Consider the following 9,997-nt stretch of genomic DNA (forward strand, 5'->3'; position numbering starts at 1 on the left):
TGATATGGAAGTGGAACTATTCAGTGTCATGCCAGGCTTTTTAAATTTTTCCGCTTGAGACTTTTAAACAAAAACCTATGAAGTATATTACTGGTCTCCCTTTGCTCCATCAAAGTGCATACAAGATTATCCAGCATTCTTCAAGCTGGTTAGAGGGAAACTGGATTATGCAAGTGGACAGTTTCCTTAGCATTGAAGCACACCTTACACTTCAATTTTCTCATTGAAAATTCCCTGCTGGCTGTTCTCGAATGATATTTTATGCAAAATATATTACTGCATTCAGTGGATGAGTGAATAGGATTTTAGCAAGATGAAAAAGGGGGGCAATGATTACAGCCCTGCTCAAACTGTCTCAAACTTTGCAGCAAGCTTTTCTTTCTCTGTCTCTTAAAGGGACACCTCTGCATACTTGGATTTCACCTTCACCAAGCCAGTGTGCTGGTCTTTTCCTCCCTTCTGCAGCCCTCTCAGCTCTTAAAGGAGCATCATTTCTGTAAATCCTTACTGGTTTAGAATGAGTGTGTGCACTGTGGTCTGGGTTGTTGGAAGTGGATAGGAGGAACATGCTTAACCTGCTGTCTGAATTCCCCCAATACAATTGCCCCAGCCCACCACATGTGCCCCCCATCTATAATCTGCACAGGCAGTCTACGTGCCTACCAGTAAAATGAGCTTGTAGCTCTCAATGGCAGCCAGTGCCGCTATCCCCACCACTTGCTCTAATGGCCATGGATGGAATGCCTGGCTTCCAGCACTGGCACTGAATGCTGAGAATGAGAGAGAAGTTGTCCCCATCCTCTTGCATGCTGCTACATGGGAAGAGGATGGAGCTGGTTCAGACTCCATGGAGGCAGGAGGCTTGCAAGGTACCCCCCCCCCACTATCACCACCTGATGCAAAGCGTTCAGATTGTGTAATGGACAGGCTACCATACTGGTTTATATGTGTGCAGAACTGCATACCACTCTACAGGTCCTGTTCCAGCCTTAGTCGGTGCAGAAAATTCCCTCTTGTAGGTTGTTTCATTGTAAAGCCCAAACTTTCCAGTCCCTAACCCTGACTTTTAAAGGAAACCCTCTGTATGCACCCTGTTACATAAGAAGAGCCCGGCTAGATCAGGCCAAAGGCCCATCTAGTCCAGCTTCCTGTATCTCGCAGTGGTCCACCAAATGCCCCAGGAAGCACATAAGACAACATGTTAGATTCAGCTTTGTTCTCAAAGTGCAGCGCAGTTCCAGTTGGATGTTATTTTCAGTGTGATAACAGTTTCTCCTAATGGTAGCAGAGGGCTCTTGACAGCTCGGGGTGAGCCAGCCAAGTACGTGCTGGTTTCAGTGCAAGCCATTTCCATTATGCTCATTTTGCTACATGAAAACTTGAAAAAAGGAGCCCAACCCAAGTATTCATTCGTACGCATGTGCTTGGTTGGACAGTCAGTAGCTGGTCACGATTCAAAAAGGCACCAGCTCTCTTGAGTGCTACCTATTTCCTCTGTGTATATCAGAGTGTGTTTCGTCTCCAAGGCAATTGTATATTGAAACCTCTCCAAGTGGCTCTGGCAGGCAGAAGACATGCACTCAAGCAATGGAATAAATGTTAAGAACCACCTGTTGCTGCTGAATAAGCAGGTAGATGTAAAGCAAATTTAAGGAGGAGAGGTGAGTGTTCAAGTACAGGTGGAGGGGCACATCCTCCAAGGTCAGCTTCAGGCTCTGCCATTAAGTTGCTCCTGCATTGATCCAGTTTGTATCGTTGGGGGAGAAATTGCAGGGCCTGGACATCACATCTGCATCTACGTTTGAGCAAGGAATTGTGTGGGCACATCAGGACACCTGGATTCTGTACACAGAGCATGGAAAGATGGTAAATAAGATCCACCTAATAAGTGGGACAGTCTCATGCCTATTTAAGAAACAGGATGTGCATACCTTTATAAAACCACATAAATTTGTGGCTTTTTAGTGTATATGCAGGTACCTCTCATTTTACACCGGCTTGCTTTTTTGAAAAGCAAATGTGCAGGCTGGGACAGCAGCCCACCCAGCCTGCAGTGGAGTAAGTAGAGTGATGGAGGGGTGGGAGCCAGGTCCAGCTAGGGGCATGCTGAGGGTCCCAGCATGGGCATATCCCAGCTGTGCAAAACTGCTGTGCCCCAGGCCTGACACACCTCAGATTTATACCACCAAGAGCTGGTGTGGGGACTACTACCACTACTCTGTCACCATTGGGGACCAGGGAGTGACACAGTAGGTAAGTACAACATTTCTTTACCTCTCCATCACTGACTAGTTCCCAGCTGGCCCACAGCATGTGGCAGAGCTACATCAGTACCGCTTCACACTCTGGGCCTGCCTAGGATAGGATTGGACTGTAAGCTACCTTCAGTTTAATGCAGTGTCAGGTTGGGGGTGGTGGTTTTTTTTAACCAGACTGACAGTCTCAATAATAAGTTCACTTCTGTTTGCTGGTATGTAAGCGGGTATCTGAGAAATTGAGGCATATATTGTACTTTTTGCTTCCTATTCAGGCTCCGTAAGTATCATGGCCCATATATAATTTCATATGGAATGTGAGATCTTTGAATAGAATTAAAAACAAACCAAACCCAATTTCTAGATCTCATGATCTGGGAAGATATATCTGAGTAAAAACATCCTGTGATCTGGGGATGGTCTATGGTACCAGCCCTTGCCTCTGACTCAAATAGTTTTCCCTTAACAAGTCTGGTTAAAAATCCTGGATAGGACTGGACTGAAAGTTATCTTCAGTTTTTGGCAATGACAGGTTGGGTGGTTGTTTTCTGTTTAACCAGACTGACATTTTTAACCCGGTTGGCAACCTCAATACTCAAGTTTACTCTTGTTTCCTAGTATAAGCATGTGAGTAGATCAACTGAGAAATGGAGGCATATACTGTAATTTTTGCTTCCTCTTCCTACTCCTTCAGCAAAGTCTGACAAAGCAAGTCTTCATCCCTTAGCAGAGATGTGTGGGAAAGGAACACCACTGTCATTCACTGCTATTGATACCCTCCCTGAAAAGTTCTAGGCACTTTCTGACCCCCAAGCCAGTTCCTGTGAGCAGAACCTCTGCTGTTTGTGAAATGGTTCCTTTCCAGATAGAATAAATTCTTTTTTCCCCTGCTGTCTTACACCGTAGCATTTAGTTTTCTGGTCATCATAATCACAAACTGAAAAAACACACTAAACTATGCTTTGTCTTGGTTTTCTCGTAAACCCACTCTGTAAAGTCTCTAAACACAATCTCAGGTTTCCTTCTTTTCCTAAAATGTAATACACGCATGCAATCGTCTTAAAACTGTTGCCCTCAGAATTAGACACAATGAAGGTCTTTTTAAAACCACTTCTAATTGACGGGTTGTGGTTGTGTGTCCTGGTCTGTACATAATTTCGTATGGAATGTAAAATATTTGAACGGAATTTAAAAACAAAATAAATCCAATTTCTAGATCTCTTGGTCTGGGAACATATAGCTGAGCACATGCAGAACATACAATGTCCTATGATCTGGGGATGGTCTATGATACCGGACCTTGTCTCTGTCTCATTTTCCCTTTTGTCAGTACCTGCATATGAAATTATCCATGTCTTAATTCTGCAAGTTGTGACTAAAACATACACATAGAAAAATCATGCAAAAATAGACTTGTCTAGCTCTTGGAGGGTGTGTATAACTGTTCAAAATGTGTATCTCACTAGATCACCCTTTGCATTTTCTTTTAAATAGTCCCATTTTTGGAGTGTGTGCAATAGGAAATGGCCTGGCTACAATACCACAGGATGCTTGCAAAATACATTTTTTTAAAAACTGGAACCAGTTTCTCATATTAGAGAATCATATTTTAACCACAGTTGCAATTAGCACATCTAGACATTTCTTAAGGTGACTGTTTGAAGTTGGTTTATTTTTCTCTTAAAGCTTTTTTTACAGAATCAACTATGTCCATGTTTTTCTTTGTCTTCAACCCTCTGTTGGCATGGTACTGTTAATCATATTGCAAGGAGTATGTAAAAGCTTCATCTACACAAGGCACAATTGAAAGAGCAGCACAATCTAAACATGAAACCAACATCAAGTAAAGTGATTTAATGCCCTGGGCTCCCAGCATGTGATCTCTGTCCCAAGCTGCCTCACTGTTGGCAAGAAAACAATCTGCTTCCAACCCGTATCAAAAGTTTACTAGAGATTCAGTATATACAAAATTAATTCTTTTAATACAACTATTTACACTCAGTGGTAACATGATGCAATTCCACCTTGGATGGTGCCAATGTATGCAAATGTTTGGGATTAAATGAACCCTGTGAGTTTCAATTAATGATAACTTTGAGCCCAAGCCTATGCATGTCTACTCAGAAGTAAGTCCATTATAGTCAATGGGGCTTACTCCCAGGAAAGTATGGATAGGATTGTAGCCTTTGCCATTTTCTGCCTTTTGGAATAAAATATCATGTGCTGCATTCTGCATCATTTCCTCTGGCAGTCCTTCTCAGTTAGGTTTTCTTGCACTGAGCAATGATGTCTGTACCAAAAGCAAGACTTTGGTTCACCGGAATAATGATGTCACTGTATTAAATAAGTTTGAGTGACAGCTAGCAACCACTGGCTACATCAAAGTAGACAAGAAACAATGGTCCACCCAGCTCAGCCCTAGGGCTTTGAAAAACCTCTTGTTTTTGCCTCTTGCCTAGGGCTTCACACAACAGGATTGTCAACCAGCTGGCAAGATGCAACACACAGCTGGTGGAGGAGGCAGGCTGGCAGGCGACACATTGCTCAAGGGACATAGTGATGGTGTGGAAAAGATGCTTTGCTGGGGCTTGGCACACTCCAAACCACCTCTGTTGCCCCATGGATGCCTTTCCCAAGACCCCAAAGTCAGTGCTGGAGCTGCTTGGGACAGGGGGAAAGGGAGGTGGCCACAATAGAGGCCACTTGTAGGATCGGGTCAAACTCAGCCCTAATGGCTTGTGTGCATCTGCAGGCAACTGGGGCTGTCACTCATTCGGCTCTCAAGACACCAGAAGCGTTTGATTGGTTACAGTATACCCAGCAGCTTCATTTACTGAGTGCCAAACACCAGTGTGCAACCTTTGCCTGTCATCGCCAAGCACAAGTTTTCCTACCTTTGCAAAATTGCCTGCTTTGGAAAAGGAAGCAATCCCTCCACAGCATTCCCCCCACCCCCTCCTCCTTGTCATGGAGCTTACTGAGTGTCAGGATCATAGGGGTGGATCCCATACTTGGAATGAAAAGCGGTTCCACTTCTGCCTGTTTGTGAAGGGGAGAGCTTTTATCTGTTGTGCCTACTAGCTTTCGTCTTGCTGAAAAGGTAGTCTGCTTGGGGAAGGCTTTTTTCTCTCCCCATAGCACTCTTATCACTCTGCCAAGGATACACACCCTTTTTACTTTGTTAAAATTGAGATCTTATTCACAACTTTCTCCCTGCCTTTTGAAAACCTAGATTGACCCACAGATTATGAGAGTTCCATAATTGGGCCCATACCAACTTTGAAGGCGCAAATACACTTTTACCATTTATCACTGGTGGTAAGAGTCTTAAGACAACTAACCCTTTTTAGAGGGACTTTAATTTGCAAAAAACACTGAAAATTGGGAGACTTATTACTTATGTTGACTGGGATACAAATGCATCACCAATGCAAATGGAAACTGCAGCTGGGATATCTCTCTACCTGTGGCTGGATTTTTCTTCACAGAAAAGACATGGTATCTAGTTATACTTTGGATATGTTGTGTAATAACTGCTGGGGACAAAAGGGCAAAGCTGCAGAACCACTAGCTTCCACAGTCTTGCAAGAGATATGCATCCCTTTCTCTTTATAAAGAGAAATTGCATGGTAATATTTACGATGAAAATAGCCAAATTGAGTTCAGTTAGATGCATCCTGCAACAAATCTTCCTTGTACAGGAAGCAGGCTAGGTTTACAAAAACCTGAAGCACTGGAGATGGGCTCTAAATGATCCCACTCCCCATGCTGTCCTGACTTCCACTATTACATTAAACAAGATTATCACCTAATCTGCCCCAGACAAACAGGGTGTTTACCTCAGAAATATGGAGATGAAAAGCCACAGGTTTGAGGCCATATGGCACAAACCTTTTTCTGAGCTCTCCTTTATCTTTCTATTAAAGTTACCCCTGAACTAGCTTCCTGATCCACTTGTCTAGCAAACTGAGGCCATTTGAGGGGAACATTGGGATGGAAACCAAACCCACAAAATTATGAGACTGAAAGAAGCCACAAATGTCAGCTCTTCCTTCAGGTGGACTAATATGGACTAACAGTACAGTGTCCTAAATAGGAGTGAAGGGACAGCACCACATGAAGGGGTGGTGCACAACCAGAGAGGGCAGGGGCTAGGTTCAAATCCTCCAGTTAACCCTACTTCACAGGGTTGGTTCAAGGATAAAAACCTGTTGTGTGCCAAGTCACGGTCTTAGAACAGAAAGGGAGGGGGAACCAAGCTCAGAAAACTTCTTAATAAAAACCTTTAAAAAAAACTGCTAACTAACTTTGGGCACAATCCTAATCTCTTATGTCAGTGCTTTCCAGTCAGTGCTTTCCACTCTTATGTCAGTGCGGTGCCAATGGGACGTGTGCTGCATCCTGCAGTTGGGTGTCAATCACGGAGGCCTCCTCAAAGTAAGGGAATGTTTGTTCCTTTACCTCAGAGCTGCATTGCCCTTATGTCAGTGCTGGAAAGCACTGACATAAGGGGTTAGGATTGTGCCCTTTACCAGCAGATCATGCCCTATCTGACAACACCTGCTCCCCCAAAGAAAAATATAGGATCTGGTTCTACCTCCCCCAGCAGCCTGACTCTACCCATAGCAGACTTACAGTGCAAATGCCTGCATGCCTACTCAGAAGTAAGTCCCATTGTGTTCAATAGGGATAGGAAAGTGTGTAAAGGGTTACAGCCTGAGCATCCTTGAATTCTCTAACCCAAATGTTTATTCCTTCAAAGTCTGAGCTGTTCAGTAATATTTTGGGTTGATGTCAAAGCAAAAAAATCTGTACCAATGAACAAGGCTTCTGCCTGTTGGAATGGGTTGGGGTGAAGCTCTCCTGTAGATGGGTTTAAAATGAGCAGTTCATAAAACGTGAGCCAAATGGACTTGGAACGTCTGCCATTATACCTTCCTCCACTTTAAATGAAATCAAGAGGAAAGGAAAAATGGTGGCAGTGCTAGTTCAGGCAGCAGTAGCTTTGGCCATATTCTTATAAGCCACTTGACTCGGCCTCCTTCTACAGGATATGCATACAGTATTTAACATGTGACACCCTCAACGGTGCATCCAACTGGTCCAGAAACTGACCCTGACAATACCAAGCTGCACACTACCTGTCAGCAGCAGCAACAGTTTTCAGCAAGTGAGCGCTGAGACTATCAGTTGAAGACTTGGGTCTTGCACAACCTCCGCAGCATGGCAGCCTCCCTCTCAAGGTGCCACAGTGGGACCAGAAGTGCTATTGCGGCTACTGTTTTGCTGGAGCACTGTATGAACCCAATCCAGTCACAGTTTCCCCCTAGCATGAAAATGAGATCAGTACCCCTGCGGAGAAATTGCAGTCGCTGACAGTCAAGCATAAAGGCTTAAACATGAAGCTGCCACAGGCAGAGGTGGAGATTTTTTTTGGGGGGGGGGGGAGAGAGTCAGTTAAAAGTTTTAAAGTGCAGGGCGACTACAGATGAATAAAGCACCTAAGGGATGGCCATGTTAAAAAAAAATCGGCTAGATTTGCATTGCTTGCTCAAGCATTAAGCTTGATTTAGCCAAATTGAAGCACTAATTTCAGCAGAAGATAAAGTTGATTAGTGCTTAGTTTATCCATTGAACGGATCTCATAGTGGTGCCTTCCATAGGCAAGACCAGGGCTGGAGGGGGGCACAGAGGGTAATCTCAAAGTCCTCATTAAGGGGGTGAATGGCCCTGCTTTGTTCCCTCACATTAACTCCAAAGAGGCTGGGGTTTTCTCCAAGAGTGGCCTGTTAGTCTCAGAGATCAGCAAAACTTGCCACCCTCTTTGCAAAGCAGATACAATATGCCATCAAATAATCTCATTAGGAAAAATGTGTCTGTTTTCATTTATAATTAAAGTGCAAACATTTGGCATGGGAATTGGTGCAGCCCTCTGAACCGTTGTGTTGGACCCATTTAATACCATTTTATTCTAGTGGGGAGTTGTCAGCTTAAGAGGGGATTTAAACTTTCCTTAGAAGGTGCCCACAGCCCATGCTTCAACACCCAGAATGTGATAGTCTCTTCTGATTGTCCTTGCCTACCAGTTTTTGGCACAACTAATTCATTCACAGGGGAATTAAATCCAGGGAGGCACAAAACTATATCCTAGAGATCTATGTTAACAGAGATTGTACAATACTGGCCACATCTTGCTTCCACTGAAAACAGCAGTCAGATATTAAAACTTGGGACCAAAGAACCAGCTTACCAAAAAAACAAAAACAAAAAACTGCAAATCAGACAGCAGACAGAAATCAAGCTAAAGGGGAGGGAACTTTGTGTGTTTCCAGTGTGCGTTTAGTGCCTTGAAGCTGCAATTCTATACACACTTACTTGAGAGTAAGTCCAGTTGTATTCAGCGAGATGTACTGCTGATTACCCTGCCATAGGACTGCAGCAACAAGCTGTCAATTATTGTTTGGGGCCCCTGAATCACAAGGCAGTCAGCACTCAGCTGAACTCTGAGAAAACCTGTTACTTGTTTTACAAGGCTTAATTGTCATGAACTAGGAAGCTCTCATTTCCCATCTTCCAAATCTTGAGGAGGGGCCAATGCCCCAAGGGATAGGGCAGAAGATAGTACTGTTTAAAACAATTACTCCCAAAAGTTTAGGATGTTCAGAAGTTGCTTCCAAGCACAAGAGTGAATGAATGAACATGAACAAGGACTTTTTGCATGTATCTCCATCAACACAGCTCTTTCTCCTTTCTTGTATATGCATCCTTGCAGCTGCACAGGAGAAACTAATACACCAATAACGTCTTCATGTGGCTGTCTGGCATTCACTTTGGGAAGGCGTTTGAAAAGAAATGGACGGTGGTGGCCTTATGCCATCCAAAAATAAAACCCTGAAACTAGACTCTGCCTAACCTTGCAACCCACCCATTTTAAAAGTAGATCCTCCCTCCAAATAGGTTCTCTTTATATTTTATCTTTCGTAGCATGTGTATTATTGAAACAGACAAGACAAAGTGATCAATTCTTCTACCAGAAACCAGTGAACAACATTTGCCTCCCTGCAGGAGCTTGGTTCAGCTAGTGGAATGAGCCCTAATCACTCTAAGAGTAAATGCACCTCTATGACCCAAACTAGATATTAGACTGGAGACACCAGGTATCAGTCTCACACAAAGAAAAGCAGCTGCCAATCAAGGGCAAAGAAGCAGTGGAGAATGGGTACCTTAACCTTTTCACTTCCTGACATTTGTCTATTTGAAAATCACCCAACCTGAACAGGAAAATGTATGTTGAGTGGAAAAATATCTGGAAGGGAAAGGGTTAAGCAGCCCCTTGTCTTACCATTCCTTGGCTGACAGTTGCAACTCTGAGGCTTCTTTTCATGGAAAACAAAAATAAACCTGTTGGAGACCAATTCCATCCATTCCCATATAATGCATAGTTTGGCCCTAAGGTGCTTCTCACTCACTTAGCAAGATGGGACGCAATTGTACACAAGGCTGCAGCATGGTAAACCCTGTGATCTTACAGTATGGACAAGGGGATTCGTGTTCCCATAAACGCACGCACGCACACACACGCACACACACACACTCCCTCCCTCCAAAAGTCAAGGTGAAGCAAAGTGTCTGTCTCACAATGAATAGAGGAAACTCCAGGGTCATTTCCAAACCTTTTCCAGTTGGGAGCTCAGTCCTGTCACACTTCCCCACTCCCAACTATGACCATGCAAGGTGCCTTT

Source organism: Tiliqua scincoides, chromosome 1, assembly GCF_035046505.1.
Source record: "Tiliqua scincoides isolate rTilSci1 chromosome 1, rTilSci1.hap2, whole genome shotgun sequence".
In the NCBI taxonomy this organism is placed as follows: Eukaryota; Metazoa; Chordata; class Lepidosauria; order Squamata; family Scincidae; genus Tiliqua; species Tiliqua scincoides.